The sequence below is a fragment of the Sparus aurata genome, chromosome 10 (assembly GCF_900880675.1).
Source record: "Sparus aurata chromosome 10, fSpaAur1.1, whole genome shotgun sequence".
NCBI lineage: Eukaryota > Metazoa > Chordata > Actinopteri > Spariformes > Sparidae > Sparus > Sparus aurata.
In genome coordinates, this window is record NC_044196.1 from 9483992 (window position 1) to 9501994 (window position 18003).

The 18003-nt window shown below is 41.0% G+C and overlaps 1 protein-coding gene and 1 long non-coding RNA gene across 2 annotated transcripts in view; one reads left to right on the plus strand and one right to left on the minus strand.

The window, feature by feature from the left end:
• LOC115588980 (uncharacterized) overlaps positions 1–18003 on the minus strand; it is a 654211-nt gene that overhangs the window by 38724 nt on the left and 597484 nt on the right. The gene's annotated exons all lie outside the window — the stretch shown is intronic.
• LOC115589013 (uncharacterized) lies at positions 6326–15826 on the plus strand. Its single transcript, XR_003985461.1, has 3 exons — positions 6326–6415; positions 6825–6857; positions 15792–15826. It is a non-coding gene; the product is annotated as an uncharacterized LOC115589013 (long non-coding RNA).

The following is an 18003-nucleotide window of genomic DNA, read 5'->3' on the forward strand; positions in this document are numbered from 1 at the left end:
AGACAAACAGCAACAAAGTTCATGTCTACACAACTACTACACTGATATAAATACTGACAATCACATAGAAAGTCACAGATGTACTCACAGAATAACCCGAGCACACCGAGCAGAGCGTGACCCATCTTCACATCCAGCACCGACACTGTCACTCTGCTTCTGACCAAACTTCCTACTTTGTATTGATTAATATGCAGCAGAGAGAAAAGAGAAGTTACATTTCTTAGAAATGCGAGAGCAGATTTTTTATCAGCTTCTTCCTCAGAGTGTCTGTGTGACTCTGTTCTTACTTCACTTTAACACCTCAAAACAAGCTCAAACCACTGGAGGGGTGTTGATCACAGCAGATTTTGACAAGATTACATTTCCTGTCAACCGTCACTAAATGATAAGACCCATCTCCCTCACAAAACGGGCATTACCGGAAAGTATTGCAAATACATGAAACATAACATTAATCATATCAGACCATATACTAACATTATATTGTAGATATGTTTGTGCATCCACACTGCCTGTGTTTTATTGTGGGTCTGTGTTATGTGTACACCATGTCGCCCATACAGTCTTCTTAAAAATACTACATCACTAGAGTGAAACAGCTGTTTCGTGTTTGACTTTAGAAAATAAAGATGTTTTCAAAGTGGTGTTTTCTTCAGTTAAAGAATTACATTTGACAAATTAAAAAAGATTGTCAATGGGGTGTCTTCAGATATGAATCTAAAAAGGCAGAGTTTTATATCAGCTATCAATGTTTCACAACTTCTAATCATTAAGAAGTGACCTGTCCTGAGATGACTTTGTTTTTGCCTCATGTAACTACAATGACTCCAGATATCAAATAGGATCATCATGAGGGAAAATAAAATCACATGAACAAAATACTAAAATAAACTGCAGAGTGTCTTAGCGTAACACCTGAAGCCAGTTCTTATCAGCATGACTGAAATAAGTTTCCAGTGAAGTGTCAACATGATGGTGTCATAGATAGTGTTAGACAGTGTCATCATTCCCAACTGAAAAGTGGTTGTTTTTTTCTCTCTCTTGTGGTGGAAGTTGAGTCGAGTAAAGCAGGGTGGCATTTTCATCTGCAAAGGAGTCTAAGAACATTAAGTTTAAAATCAATTCATCACACTCCTAACATGACATCTAACATGAGAGAAAAATGAAATCTTCTCAGCTGCAGTCATGTATTAAAGTTTTTCTCAATTTCTCAACACACAAATGCTGGTACTTGAAACACAATGACCCCAACATGTAGCTCATGCACCACCCCCCTGAACCAGCTCTGCTAAACTACAAGCACATTCCCTGCTTTACACTCAAACTGCAGTTCTAAAACACACATTTTTCAAATCGCTACACACAATTTTCTGCATTTGGCACAATTTTCATGTAGAGAATCTCTTGTTTTCACAAGGAACACACTGTCATTCAAAATAAAGTTAATTGCCCTAATATGCACACTGACTCATCACATGGGCAAAGACCTGTCACACAGTTTTACAATTAGCTTTAGCATAAAAAGGCAACATGTGAGCTCTTCTGTTTTGGAGCAATGGATGACAACATTGGAAACAGAGGCAGAGCCAGAGGAGTGAGAGTAAGAGGAGGAGGACAAGGAAGGCCAAGGCCCGTAATCTCTGGTCAGATCCGAGCCACTTTGGTTGACCATGTGGTCTAACAATGAGGCAGACTGGGCAAAGAGTACAGCCAAATTTGAGCAGGTACACTGTTATATCCATCATCTAGACTTTCCGAAATGAGAATAGGTGAGACATCTACTCTCACCAGAAAATTGCAGTCCTACATATCAGTACAGGACTCAGTGAGTACAGTAGTACAGTATTGCCTGTGGACTGTTCTGTTGGACTGTAAAAATAAAGCATGATTGCTTACAGTTTTTGCCGATTGCTTACACACATGTTGTAGACTTTGGCTCACTGTGTCATAACTTAACACACAGGTCGAGTAAGACAAAGCACATGTTGATAAACTTCTAACTTATACGGCAAAATGAAACTCTTGAAACAAAACCTAACAATCCCATTTCCAAACCGTTTTTAGCATCAAAACATTACAGTTTTTGCCTAATGCTTAAACACTAAAAGTGCTTGCTATGTCCAAAGCATCACAACCTCTAACTTTGGTGACCATGCCCTAAACAAAAGCACCAACCCTGTAAACACAATATATGCTTTGCACTGTGTTTGAAATTCTCCAACACACTTCTTGCAAAACGCTACACACTGTTTTTTTACATAAGACACATTGTTCAAAAAGGAAGACTCATGCAATCATTGGGAAAACACATCTATTTAAAATACAAAACACAACTCAAATTGGAATAGCACACAGACTCACACACATTTAAAATCTAATTGTAGACCAATCAGTCTAAGCCATAGCACTGCAGATACACCTGATGTGAGCTCAGCTCCTTTGTGCCAACTTTGGAAACGTGGAGGCAAAAAGAGGGAGAGGGAGAGGAAGAGCAGCAGCAGGACAAGGAAGAGGACGAAGAAGGAGAGCAGGCAACAGTGACACTGCATCACCACTTCATCCTCGGGCTTACAACACAGCCCTCATTATTCGCTTTCTGGACACACCTCATGAGACAGTTGTCTAGGCCGGGCCAGAGCAGCCCCAGTTTGTTGTCTTCTGGTATAATGTCAGTCCCCATCGGGCTGCTCTGGTCCGGGACTGGTTCATCAACCATAATAGATTTATTGCACTCAACGTGCCTGTGATGTGGATGAGGTAATGTAGCCAAATGCCAACAGGAGACAGGGTCCATAGCCTAAATATTTTTGAATAGTTCCATTACAACACTATGTTTTGTAGGACATTCTAGATGTACCACTTCTTTGTGTCTTTTTTTAAAAAAAAATTTATTTTACTTTTGCAAAAACCTGAAAGACAAAAAAAAGTTTTCATGTGTCTAGATCAACTGTAGATCAACTGTAGTGGATCAATCTTTCACAAACCCTAATAATGAAGTTCATGACGAAAAAAGAAAAACCCCTCCTCATTTTCCTCATTCCTCTGTTTGCAGAAACGTGTTACACAGTAAAGTTCACCTGCAGGACGTCTTCTGTCGCTGAAACGCTTCCAGTCGTGACAGTGTGAGGAACATCACTGAGGAGGTGGAGGTCCCGTTTCAGGTTAAAACCGCTGCTGGAACTGATCTGGAGGCTGCAAATCTCCTCTGAGTCAGTCGAGAGTAAACTCACCACATCACCGACTTGTTAGTTTGACTTTTAGTGTCGCTCCTCAGTGATCGGACTGTAAACATGAAGCAGAGCCTCTTTACGTCTCATCTCTGGTCCTAAAGACTAAACTGTGCACATCAACACATCCTCTTTCATTCCTTCACATGGAACTCTTTGTTAACTGCGCACTCTCTGGCAGGAAGACTGAACATGTGTGGAGGAGACGGACGATCACGTGACAAACAATACAAACAATATGACTAACTTTAACTCTTTAACTTGTTTTGACCAACTTGATCTAATTGGTGCAAGAAATGAGCGGCTGCATGTGTGTGTGTGTGTGTGTGAAATTCATGGACTTGTTCCAAGCAATTAAGTACATTTACTAGCAACGACAACGTCACCAGACTTCCTTAACAATCATGTGATTTTAAGAGTTGTCGCATCCTGATGAGACACTTTACAAACTTTGTGAAACGGCTCCAACAAATTATAAATAATTGGTGCCTTCTTTCAAATTCGGCATTAAATACAAAACATTCAGATGTTTCTTTCTTTGTAAAAAGTGTCAGTTCTTTGTCTTTAAAGTGAATCTTGTCTGCTTCTGTGTCTGACGTGTTTCTTACCTCCCAACAGCTGTTTCAGCTGATTTCAACATTTACAACAAATGTATTCAAGAATATCACATATGGATGGTAAACATTGAAAATTTAACATATCCAGTAAACACTGCTTCTTTGGAGAAAATAGACTCACCAGACTCAGTTTAAAAAAACCTAAATTTTAAGAGTTGCGTTACAAGTAACTGTAAACATGTCATGAAGCTCTACCTATAACACGATCTTAACTATCTAGGCCAACTTGTTGATTCGGAAAACAATATACATTAAGATTTTCCGTTCATTTTGGTGAAAACTTTTGAAAAAATGTGTTTTCCAATGAAATGCCCTCATTGTGACCACTTCCTGCACTGTGGGCAGATGTTACACATGTTAACATGAACCTGGGCTGCTTTTGCACAATAGAATTAACGTATTTCTTCTTTGCTTTTACAGAAACAGTTAAATGTTGTGCAGAGCTTCAGATGAAGACAGAATTTTTTTTAATTTTTTTTTTGGCCTTTATTGATAGAACAGCTGAAGATATGACAGGAAATAGGGAGAGGGGGAGTGACACGCAGGAAAGGGACCAAGACCAGGAGTTGAACCCGGGTCCGCTGCGGAGACTCGGCATCTGGGGCTCGCACTCTACCAACTGAGCTAAACAGCGCCCAAGATAAAGACAGAGATGATGGCTGAGGACACCTTATTATAACAGCTGTATGCTCCCGCTGCTGGAGCCCGCTGGTAACTACTGCTGTTGATGTTAAACTGGTATTTTAATCATAAAACATGAGACAACAAAAACACACTGTACTCTAACTGCTGACACTGACACTGAACACTATGAACATTAACTATTGTGTGACAACAACATGCTCATATATCAGAATATGAATAATAATACGTATGAGGTCATAAAATGTAAATCCTTGATGTGACTTGCTGATAATACCCAGAACTGCAGTTGTGACACTGAGGGCAGACTGGTGCCATGTTTGACATATTCCTCACCAAAAGAAACATGACAGTCATGTTACATAACTTGTTAACATATAATAGATGCAGGTTGTGTTTGGAGTGCAGAGAGAAATGAAAACTCCACTGGAGCACCATGGATGCTTTTCGTCTTATTCAGTATATGAGTAGTGGTACAGGTGCACCTCTTGTGGTCACAGTGAGTATTGCAGAAAGAAACATTTGTCACTTGGCCTGATGGTGTGTTGAGGTGTGCAGACTAGTGGAGAACTTATTATCTCATACTAGACAAAGTGGTGAATCAAGGAGAGTAGTATCTAAGTTTTTCAGACCAGTGTTCATTGACTATAACAGAAAGTCCTGACGGTGCAGCACTGAGCTGTACAGGGAGTCTTCTTCTTCTTAAAGGACTGTAACACAGTGTACCAGTGTGAGGTTACCAGGTAGCAATGATAAGGACATGTGATTTAAGTTAATACAGAGACAGGTCAATGAAACGTCTTAAACTTTATTATAAATGAACACTATCAGGTGGATGAGTCAGTCAGTCAGTGTACTTGATAGACCCCAGTCACTGTGCAGGTGAAATAAAAGCTTCTTCCACAGATCACCACAGGGGGCGCCAAACCACACTAACTGATACCGACACAATGCATGTGCTCCTTTTTACCTCTGAGACGAGGGCGGCTGTAGTTGAGTCCCAGGACGCCAAGTCAAGGTTACCTGAGAGCCTCATTCTCATAAAGTTGTAGTACTCTCTAAGTAATAGTGATCTGATTTTAAACTTTTCATCTTCTTCGACTCTTTTGCAGCTGAAAATGTCACCCTGCTTTACTCAACTCAACTTCTACCACAAGAGGAAAAAAAACACTGCTGAGGTGTGAATGGTGGCCCTGTCTAATCTTGTTATCACAGTATCACATCTATAAGTGGACTGAAAACATATTTAATTCATGCTGATGAGAAGTTCTTCTTCACCTTTTTAGATTACTATGTGAAGACACCTGACTGAAAATCTTTTCTAATTTGTCAAATTTAATTCTTTAACTAAAATAAAACAACACTTGGAAAACTTAAGCAATTCTTGATTTTCTAAAGCCAAACATGAAACAACTGTTTTACTCTGGTGAGTATTTGCTGATGTCGATTTTTAAGAAGATTGAATGGGTGACATAGTGTACACATAACACAGGCCCACAACAAAACACAGGCAGTGTGGATGCACAAACATATCTAAAATATAATGTTAGTATAGGGTCTGATATGATTTAATACTATGTTTCATGTATGTGCAATTACTGTTAATGCCACTTTTGTGAGGGAGATGAGCTTATCATTTATTCACATTGGACAGGAAACATAATCTTGTCAAAATCTGCTGTGGTCAACACCCCTGCATTAGTCTGAGCTTCATGTTAAAGTGAAGCAACAACAGTCACAGTGACATTCTGAGGAAGAAGCTGATACAAATCTCTGCTCTCACATTTCTAAGAAATGTAACTTCTCTTTTCTCTCTGCTGCGTATTAATCAATACAAAGTAGGAAGTTTGATCAGAAGCAGAGTGACAGTGTCGGTGCTGGATGTGAAGATGGGTCACGCTCTGCTCGGTGTGCTCGGGTTATTCTGTGAGTACATCTGTGACTTTCTATGTGATCGTCAGTATTTATATCAGTGTAGTAGTTGTGTAGACATGAACTTTGTTGCTGTTTGTCTTGGTTCAGATTGGAGGATCATGTTAAGTTTATTACTCAACTGGTTACTGACGCACTAGTTTGTGCACACGTACCTGGACAATGCATGTACAGTATATGATCACAGGTATTATGTATATAGCTGTGGAATTACATGTATTGCTTATTTACCAGGCCTTTATATATTGAAGAGGTTTTTAGATGTGTTTCCCACCTCTGTAGCTCTGTATCATCACAGAACTGTGTGATACTGTTGATTGATAAACAATAGTTGTCACTGATGAAACTCCAGCCTGATTTTGTATTTGATTCTGGTCTAATGAAGTTTTATTCTTTATTTTAGTGCTGAATACACTCCTGTACGGACATGCTGAAGGTGACTAGTTATCTTTTCTATATTTACTGATTATGTTTGTCCTGTATGTCACCTGCTGTATCACTCTTGATCACTTGTTTGAGCAGCTGTGTTTTTCCATATATGTGTCATTTTACTCAGAGCACATTATGAAATGACTGGATTAGTGCTCAGTTGTTCAGGGAAGCTACTTGTAAAGTGTAGCTCTGCATGATGCCACTGACTTCACACTGGAATAAGTTTAGTGACTGTAAAGATACTTTAGTCTTCAGTCTTCATTATGGCGAAACACTGTGTATAGTTGTGTGATACAGTCACTTACAACAGTCTGTCACTCACTCAGTCATTGTGGGCGGTGACGTGGTGTGTTTGCTGCCACATGCTGTGTTTCTCGTTATGACCTCTGGGTTGTTGTCAAATGCTTCACAAACAGATGATGACAAATTATTAACCAAACTAAAGTGTCTGATATAATCAAAGTAATCATAAACTACAAACCTCCAGAACAGTTTCAATGCTCTTTGGTATAATTTCTGTACGTCCTTAAACTTTATTTCTCTATATTCTCTATGTATGAGTAATAAAATCACTCTTAACTGTATCCAGCAGCTCTGTAAAGTTATTGTTACTGTCACAGAGTTCAGCAGCAACAGTATAACTTATTTATAAGCCATGTTGATGTAAACATGTTTTGCACTGTGTATGTATGATGTGTGATTCAGGACATGAGTAGTGGTGCACTTCTGCCTCTGGTGGTCAAAATGGGTATTACAGAAAGAGACACTGAATTTTACATTAAAAGGCTGTTTTTGTTTATGTATATATTTTAAAATTAAATCTTCAGTATGTACTGATTGTGCAGAATGTATCTGATCCACTATCAATACATGTTTTCATTTAAAAAATCATTTTCCAACAGGACCCCGGCCTGTCCTCACTGTGTCTCCATCATGGCTGAGTGCTGGAGCCTCAGTAACTCTGAACTGCAGAGTTAAAGATCCATCTGCAGGATGGAGGTTCTACTGGTATAAGAGGATTCCTGATCCATCAGGCAACACCTACAGAGATGAGCAGCTACCTGGCAGCAGCAGTGGGACTGAACAGGATTCCTACATTGTTCATGGACAGACGCACACAGCAGAATATAGGTGCAGAGCTGGAAGAGGAGATCCAGTTTATTACTCTGAGTACAGTTACTCTAAGTTTCTCTGGTCTGCAGGTCAGTTTTTTTCTATCTCTTAAGAAACAGATGTTATATCAGCTCTGTTCATCTTGTTTCTAAATGATGATAAACAAACAGTATCTTGAAAAAAAAGAAAATTAATTTACTGTGGTTTTATGATCGTTTCTCTCACTAGCATCAAGCTGAACTTTATGCTTTCCACCTTACTGGGTGGAATTTACTTGTTTCCTTCTGTCCTCACTCTTTAACACAACACACAAAAAGACAGATATGATATATTGGCTAAAACTCAGCTCTCATTTACAAAAAGTACTTTTAGTCTGGATACTTAAGCTCTTCTTCTGCTTACAGCAGCTGGAGTCACTTGGTTGTCTATCATTTGAAAATGTTCTCAACATCGTAGCAAGAGGTCAAAGTAGAAATCATAATTTTACCAAAATACTGAACTTTGTTACAATAAAAACAAAGCTAAGGACTATTTGAATGGAGGCATTTTATATCTGAAGATCTCTGTGCTCTGTTTGACCTCTTATCACATGTTGTTTTTCAGATATTCACTCATCAGCATCTCTCACAGTGAGTCCTGACAGAGCTCAACACTTCACCTCTGACTCTGTTTCACTGAGCTGTGAGGGAAACTCTGCTGAGTGGACAGTGATGAGGTTTTCAACGAAGGACAGCTACCGGTCAGACTGCTCCATCTGGGGGACAATGACTGGATCAACATGCAACATAAACACTGACAGGACCAGTGATGCAGTGTACTGGTGTGAGTCTGAATCAGGAGAGTTCAGCAACCGGTAAACATCAATGTACAGGGTATGATTTCATTACATCATGTTTTTCTTTGACTTATTACTTCAAACATCCCGTTGTGTGTTGAGGAGGACAGCACACTGACATGTTAAGAGTTCTGCCCAACACTCTGCTTCATCATCTCTCCACTCATTAATGGTTTTCACTTAATAAACATAGTTGAGTATTTAATCACACTGTTATTTTAACCATGTAAAAAAATATAGACTATACATTTGTGGCTGATGTGTTCTTCGTTTTTAGGTCCATGATCACCATTTAAAGTCCAGTGTGAAGGATTTAGTGATATTTAGCTGTGAGTTTACAGATTCAGCCAACTGAAAGGGTTCTTGAACATTAGACACACAAGGTGTACGAAGATGAAACGTCAGATTTTCTCATTCTCAAGTTCCTCAACCAGCTGATCTCTGACTGAAACCTGGTATTCTTTGACTGTTTAACAGATGGAGATATGATCCTGCTGAGCCCTGCCCGTCCTGTGACTCAAGGACATTCTGTTAGTCTGAGCTGCAAATCAAGAAATCAAACATTTGACTCCATTGTGTTTTTCTATCACAATGAGAAAGTCATTCAGAGTGACAGCAGATGGGAGTTAAAGATCTCTGCAGTGTCAAAGTCAGATGAAGGATTCTACAAGTGTCAACACTCAGGACGAGAGTCAGCACAGAGTTGGATGTCAGTTCAGTGTGAGTAGGATTAAAACAATTGCTGCATTTTCTTGTAAACTGTTTGTTTTTGACTGGGGCAGAAAGACGAATATAGTTTTCCTAGTTGATCAGTTTTATCCAAAGCACGATCAGACAGACCCATAGTGACGACACTGTGGGAGACAGAAGTCTGTGTCATGAGTTCACTCTGTGATGGACTGATAGTCTGTCCAGGATGTAACCTCGCTCCTATCACATGTGAGCTGGAAAATAACCCTGTGACCCTGCAAAGTATTCAACAGTTGTCTTTCATCAATTAAAACTAGGCTTGTCCCGATCCTACAGAGCCGATATGGGCATTTTTCCACTCATCGGAGTCAGCAATTTTGAACGTTGACCCAAGCCCGATTTTAATTTTTTTTTAATTTTACATCAGAGCACAATTTGTGTCAGAACGCAGACATGCCCGTAAAGTTACTCTGGCAAACCTGTGGATAAAATGTCTGCAGTGTGGAAATATTTTAAGTAATCTTCACTTTTATTTTTTACAACAAGCTCTAAGAAAAGTGAACTGAATAATTACTTTAAGTGCTTTCCTTTTATCCAAGACTTTAATAGAACAATTTTCTTTTCTTTTTGATAGTTGATTTTAATATACCGTTAAAGTATCACCGCCTGATCCAGAAGAAGTTAAATTAGTTAAGATCAGTACTTAAGAACCACCAATTGAAACAGAAAAAGTCTTTTTCAAGACTGTGATCATCTGATGAAGAACGTTGCAGTCATTGTCTGCTTCAGAAGCCTTGCAAGGAGTCTCCATCAAAAGAGACTTTGTGTGCTCCCAGCCGAGACCCACTCTGCCCCCAGCGCTCCCAAGGCGGAAACCCTGCTGGGCCCTCGGACCGAGAGTTCCTCAACAGAGTACCGGCCTTCCCTCTGGCTATTCGATCGACGCGCTGTGCCGTGGTCCAACCCAGAACTCTCAAGGAAACCAAGCTTCAGGACCTCCTGACTCCCAGACAAAACAGGCTGAACGTCTTCATACAGCTGGATCCACACACATGAGAATGAGTGGTGTCTAAAGTTCTGACTTCTATCTCAGGTTCTGACTTCTGTCTAAAGTTCTGACTTCTAACTTATGACCTTAAGAAAGTTGAGGTTAGGGTCTTGTTAGTATTAAAAATTACTCCCATGATATTTAATATATAAAAACCCGACCCTTTAACTTTACCATCTACCGACGGTCACATAACTTTATTACTTCGCTTATTACAGTCTTTACCTTTTCTGTTATCTGTTGTTCGTCTAAAATTGTCATTTCCTTTATTTTACCCTGAATTATTTAGTCAATAAACATATATAATCATTTGTCTTTGTCTGGAACTTAATTTTAATGTGGAGAACCGATGGATATGTGCAAAGAAGTCACTGCTTCAGAATATTGAGACTGAATAAATTGGTTTTGAATGGACTCTAACTGTCCAAGCAACTGGTACAGTTAGGTGTTTGGAATCATTTCCTCCGGATTATTCCAAGAACTAAACAATGGAGGTGGTGCCCCATTTATGAGTGTAAAATTAATCACCAGTGATTAATTACCCTTATAATCAGATAGCGGTGTATCTCCTATACATTACATCCTACATATTTTATGGTGCCGTCCGTGTGAGGCCCATATACTTCCCTACAGAAGCTTTCGGAGCCGCGTGGACGTTGTCGGATTGGATCCATTGGATCCATTGGAGCCATTGGATTCTCTGATTGGCGGTGTGCTAGCGAATCAGCACGGTGTGTGGGAGGGGCGGAATACTGTGTGCACATTGGTTTTCTACACACTCCATTCCGTCATTTCTTGTTTTCATGTTTTGAAGTACTGGCACGAGACTAGCTGTTATTATGTTTGTTCAGGACAAATTAATCTGTGTTCGTTTGGTAATGCCTCGCTGCATGTTTAGTATGCAGCTGTTTTTGTCTGAAATAGTTAAGTTTCGTTTTGATCTAAAGTAAAGAGAGTTGCCTGCATAAACCTGCGTCCAGTGTCCAGCGTCTTTAACACTAGAGCCACCGGCTTATTGCATCTCGTGCAAGTGCAGAACGTACAAGCTACTGTGGAGCTGGCAGAACATCGAAGCGGTGTGTTCAATGCAACTTTTGTGCCGAACAGGTCCGACGAGAGGCAACAGTGTGGTCGGAGAGTGGTCGGATAAGGCAGTTGGACGTCTGGGCGGTGTGTGGGGGCCTTTAAACTGTCGATGTCCTCCCCATGAGAAACACACAGTTCTTCCCACACAGTTGTGTCAAAGCAGTCCCTCAGAGCCTCCTCAGACTCCTCAGTCCATGCTTTAACTGTGCGGGTTTCCACTGGTTGCCTGTTTACGAGGGGCTTGTACACAGGCAGAAGATGCACCAGGTTGTGGTCAGATATTCCCAGGGGAGGGAGGGGGGATGAGTTGTATGCCTCCTTGATGTTGGCATACAATAAGTCCAGTGTTTTATTGTCTCTGGTGTGGCAGGTGACATATTGTGTGAGCAGAGTGGAGGACAGAGAGGCATGATTGAAGTTCCCAGAAATGAGGAAGAGGGCCTGTGGGTGCTGTGTCTGCAGTGAGCTCGTGACTGAGTGGATGATGTCACAAGCTGCATCAGCGTTAGCAGAGAGGGGGATGTACACAGTGCAAACGATCACCTGTGTGAACTCCCTCGGGAGGTAGTACAACCTCATGCTAACAGCGAAAAGTTCGATGTCCTTACTGCAGACTTGTCCTCTGACCATGATGTGCCCAGTGTTACACCATCTGTCATTAACAAACACCGCCAGTCCTCCTCCTTTCCTCTTACCGCTCTCTGCCGTCCTGTCTGCCCGCCGCAGTTAAAAGCCGTCCAGGTTAGCGTCCGTGTCCAGGGTCAGCTCCGTTAGCCACGTCTCAGTGAGCACCATGATGCCGCACTTGCGGTAGTCCCTCTGATGCCGGGTCAGCGCCGTTAGCTCGTCCATCTTATTGGGGAGAGATCTTACATTCCCCATTATGACAGACGGGAGGACGGGTCGGTAGCGTGTCCTCGACGAACAGCTCCGGAACTGCACCCGCGTCTCCTCCTCCTCAGCTCGCAGGGGACATGCGGCCGCTCATGCGGCCGTTCATGCGGCTGCACTGCGGCGCTACTGAGGGCTGACAGCTGATCCCTACTGTAAACAATAGGGCTGCATACAGGCTCCCTGGCCTCGGCGGATAGCAGCGATAAAAGAAGTATTAAGACCAGAACGAGAGAAGCAAGTCTGGTCTCCATATTGCCGACATAGAGAGCTCCAGAGAGAAGGAAAAAAGAATACTTAAAAAGTATAAGAAGAACTATAATAAGAGGAAAAAGCTCAAGAGTGAGCAAGAGCTGCTGCAACAGGCTGCCACTCACGCGACGCCATCTTGGGATGGCAGGCGATGACCAGGCAGCAATTTGGGACAGGCGTTTAATTCAATAGTTGTACTAAAAACGATTTAGCCAACCAGCACTCGCGGCAAACTCCTCATCTCTGCTGTCACTCACGGTGGCGTACATTTGTTTCGCATCACCCTGATCATTTTGCGGGACACTCGTATATAACTGATAACCCATCCCCGCATGTTTATCTCAGGCTCCTCACTTGCCTTCTTCCTCCCTCCAGCAGGCGGCCTGGCCCTGTTGCTGTCCTCCTCGGACAGACGCTGAAGCTCAGTTTGATTTTTTCACCAATCTCTCACTCTCTTGGGGTCGACAGAGAAACGTCTAGCGGCTGCTTCTCCCGAGTTTTCCTCTGCATATTTTACGACAAAAAGTTTGAATTTCAAGTAATACTTTTTATTTTTTTGCTGCACCAGAGCCATGGCGATCATCATTGTGATATTGAGTGACAGAAAGCAGCACAATACGTGAAAAAGGCGAAGAAGAAAAACGTGCAGTGTTAGTGGTGACATCTTTTTCCTTGATTTTTTAAAGATTAGTTAGACCCGGCATTTATTTGGCAGTTATTTATCAAAATATACACCTGCACCCGGCGTTTAAGGGGACCCTGCGGTTAATTGAAACCCAGCTATTATTTGGTCATTGACGGTAGTTACCAAGGCAAGGCGCAGTAGAACAAATAAATAAATAAATAAATGAATACAAATAAAATAAAAAACGGAAAAATCCCAATACTCCTGATGGCCAGCCCACCCCTGCAATAGCAGTTCTTGAGTGACTGTGTGTGTGTGTGTGTGTGTGTGTGCAGTGTGCACGAGCGTGCGCTTGTGTTTAGGGCGGGGCTGGGGGGCACAAAAAAAATATTTGCACCGGGCCTATCACCATGATGTTACGCTACTGGTTTGGAGCGTATCCTCGCTGTCGGGCGGAAACTAAATTTACGTGTGACTCTGTAGTAGAGCTTAGATGGGCCAAAAAATCAAGCCTGACCGGCTGGCCAGACACATTTGCTGTAATTATGAGCTGATCACTTTTTTCTGTAACGAGTAATCTAACGCGTTAATATTTCAAAACCAGTAATCACATTAAAGGTACTTATTCAAGTCACTGTGCGTTACTATTATTTTTGTAATTTTTGCTTCCTTCTTATGTTGGGGAGTGATGTCACGTGTGCGACAACTCACGTGTAACACCAGACAGTGACACAAACACAAACAACTGTGGACGGAGGAGACAGATGCGCGTTTTGTAGCTGGAAATACAGTCATTATTTTGAGTTTTTAAAAAAATGAAATAAATAAATAAATAAATAAATGAATAAAAAACAGGCTGGGGCAGAGAATCTAAACTCTACTCTGTAGTGGCCTACAAACCTACAAGCAAATCAAACTAAAAGGTGATTTATTAAAATTCATAGTTATTCAAAATGCAACAGATCTCGAATGACAACAAGTGGGGTTGTTGTGAGCCCAGTGTGATTGTGCTCCCCCGTGTATCATCAGACAAGAGGCCGGTTGGAGACAAGCTCTTTGAATACATTCATTGGTTAATAATGTGTACAGTCAGTAAAATCTATTATGAAAATAAGAGGTTTCTGTCTGACAGCAACGATATCAGTAATAATTCATGTGTAGGATATTAAATCAGTACAAAACAGTAACTATATAAATTAGATAAAACACTGAATAGTAAACCTCCGATTTATAACATAATAAAAATTCATTTGTAAGATATATAATCAATTAAAAACTGTAATAATTAGTATTAGGCATTACAGTGTGACAAAACATGAAGCATAAGTTTCAGCTTATTCTTCTAATCATGACTAATCGACTAATCAATAAAATAATCGATAGATTAGTCGACAACAAAAATAGTAGTTGCAGCCCTACTCTCAAAAGGAAAGAGAAATATCCTCGAGACAGCGACATGGCCAGAAATATTACAGAGAGGGTAACAGAATTCATCGCTCTGGATAACCAGCTCACCTCTGTGGTAGAGGATCAGGGTTTTCTTCATCACCTGGAGTTTTTCCTCGGTATGCCCAGGGACCATCTAGTCACTACATTGACTCCACTTCCGAGTTTCATCGTGCCAATATGCGCACTAGTTTGGTGGGTCTCATACAGCAGAGCATGTAAAACAGGCAACCGAGGAGATTCTGAACAGTGTGAAATAGACAAGTGACGCATCCACGTCATTTTACATGACAACGTAAGGAATATGTAAGATGCAGTGGATGATATGAAGGTACCAAGCGTGGGCTGCGTCTCACACAATTCAGCTGCTGTACACGAGGGTCTGCTGTCACAGTGCAGCATCACAGACTCACCTGCTAACACAAGGAAGGTGGAGGCCAGTGTTGCAATAGCATATGCAGAATAAGAAAGAGCCATATGAAAGTATTTACTTTGTTTTAACAAAATTAAAAAACATTAAGGAATGCAGGTACTTTTCTTAATGCAGCTGTATTATCCAGGACAATATAACTTGAGGCTGAGTATCGGATCAGGACTTGGTATCAGCAGATACTAAATATTAAAGAACTCGGGACATCTCTAATTAAAACCACAGTGAAAGTGTTCAACTTGGCTCTTCAACACTTAAACAAGGTTTTGCCTTCACAGATGTAACGTTCAGTAGTGGAACTTAAAAAATGGATAAAGAAACCCAGAAAAAAGAGACATGACATGTAAAAGAGATCATTGACCAAGTTTAAACTAACATGTCTCCAGTATTTATAAAATAATTCAGTGTTAATATTAATTTACAGTTCAAGTATTTCTGACTTGTGTGTGCTGAACTATATAAACTGGACTTAATCACAGTGACACTAATTTCCTTGTTCTGTCTTTGTTCTAAATCAAACAGCAAACAGACCAAAGGCTGAACTGAGGGCTGATGACAGAGACATTCCTGTAGGGGGCAGTGTGACCCTGACCTGCTCTGTGAACCCATCATCATCTGGTTGGAAATACTTCTGGTACAGAGGAGAGAAAACCTCTGAACCTCTGACCTCTCAACTCTCAGCTGGACCAATCAGAGTCTCAGAGGGAGGAGTCTACTGGTGCAGAGGAGGAAGAGGAGAGCCAGTTAACTACACAGAGTACAGTGATTCAGTCACTATCTACAAAATCAGTGAGTTTGACTTTGGTATTGGAAACAGAATAAAGATATATGTTGTATTAATTGATTGAAAAACATTGTATGTTTGATGTAGATTTAAATGTTTTTTCATTTGTGTTTCCTTTCTGTGAATTCTTGAACATGAACAGTTCCAAACAAGGCTGTTGTGACTCTGCAGCCAAACTGGACTGAAGTATACATAGGAGAGAGGATCACTCTCAGATGTGAGATCAAAGATGGAGGAGACACTGAGTGGGAGTATGAATGGAGAACAACCAGCTCAGAAAAACCTTCAGATCAAAATGAACACAGAATTACATCTGTGACTAGATCCCACAGAGGAGACTACAGGTGTAAGGGTAGAAAGAAACATACGCAGCATTCTTCAACAGATTGGAGTGATCCAATCAAACTGACAGTATCAGACGGTAAGTCACATCACATTTCTTTCAAAGTGAAGATTATACAGCTCATTAAAGCCTGTTTTTGTTCATATCATGTTTAAAGTGAATCTTCAGCATGTACTGATCCACTATCAATTAGGGCTGTAACTATACCCCAAACTCACAATTAGGTTTGTATCGCGATTTTTGACCTAAGGTTCGATACAAACCTCTATTTTTATTTTTATTCTTAAATTAGACATTTTATTTATGTAACATGTCAATAACTTCTATATGATACTTGTCTGATAGTATCAGAGAAGCAGTATTGGCAAACTGAACCAGTGGTAATAGATGAGCCGGCTGCATGTATGGAGGGCGTGTCGATCGGATGGTCTGTTAACTGCACAGGTTCATCACTCAACTTAATAAAGACAAATGTCCCACAAAGCAACATTACAGAACCAAACTAGGGTAACATATAGTAACTGTAACGAAAAAATACAGCAGCTGTACGTGGAGACCGGCAAAACACTATAACTCACCGAGTGTTTATGATGAAAAAACGGTCAGCCCTCTAGACCGAGAGTTCGGTGAACTTTGCCCCGGAAAACAGCCTCTGTCCTCGCGAGTGACAGAGCCAGACAGCGATCTGTTCACCGATGGCGATTATGTAATTATGTAATTTAGAGTGAAAAACTTAACTTTGACATTGTACAGGATGTTTGGTGGGTCAGGATCTCAATCACGACGCATTAAAACAGCATCCATATGGTTATAACTTAGACTTTAGATTCACAGGGGAACGCCTGGGAAACACCTTGAAAACACACAGACGTCATCATCATGACGTGTACTGTCACGCCTCTTTAGGAGCTGCAGTGCCGGCCTTCTGTGTGATTTACACAGCATTCGCTTTTACTCCAGCGGTGCTTCACTCTGTGTGAACGACCAACGATGGAGAATTGGTGAACCACCGCTGTGGTGTTAATGCAGCGTCTCTGTGTGAAAGGGGCTACTTATTATTACTCATAGGGCTGGATCAGGACTGGAAGTTGTGTTGCGATTCTGCCTTCTCACACTCTCACAATCTCAGCTTTGTGGATCTGTGTCGCGATTTCAGCTTTGATATATGTATTGTTACAGCCCTACTATTAATACATGTTTTAGTTTACAAAAATCATTTTCCAACAGAACCCCAGCCTGTCTTCACTGTGTCTCCATCATGGCTGAGTGCTGGAGCCTCAGTAACTCTGAGCTGCAGAGTTAAAGATCCATCTGCAGGATGGAGGTTTTACTGGTATAAGAGGGTTCCTGATCCATCAGTCAACTCCATCAACTACAGAGTTGAGCAGCTACCTGGCAGCAGCAGTGGGACTGAACAGGATTCCTACATTGTTCATGGACAGACACACACAGCACGATATAGTTGCAGAGCTGGAAAGAGGAGGTCCAGAGTATTACCCTTCTTACAGTGCCCTAAGTTTGTCTGGTCTGCAGGTCAGTTTGTTTCTGTCTCTTAAGAAACAGATGTTATCAGTGTAGCAGCTTTAATCTGGTTGCTTTTAGATTGA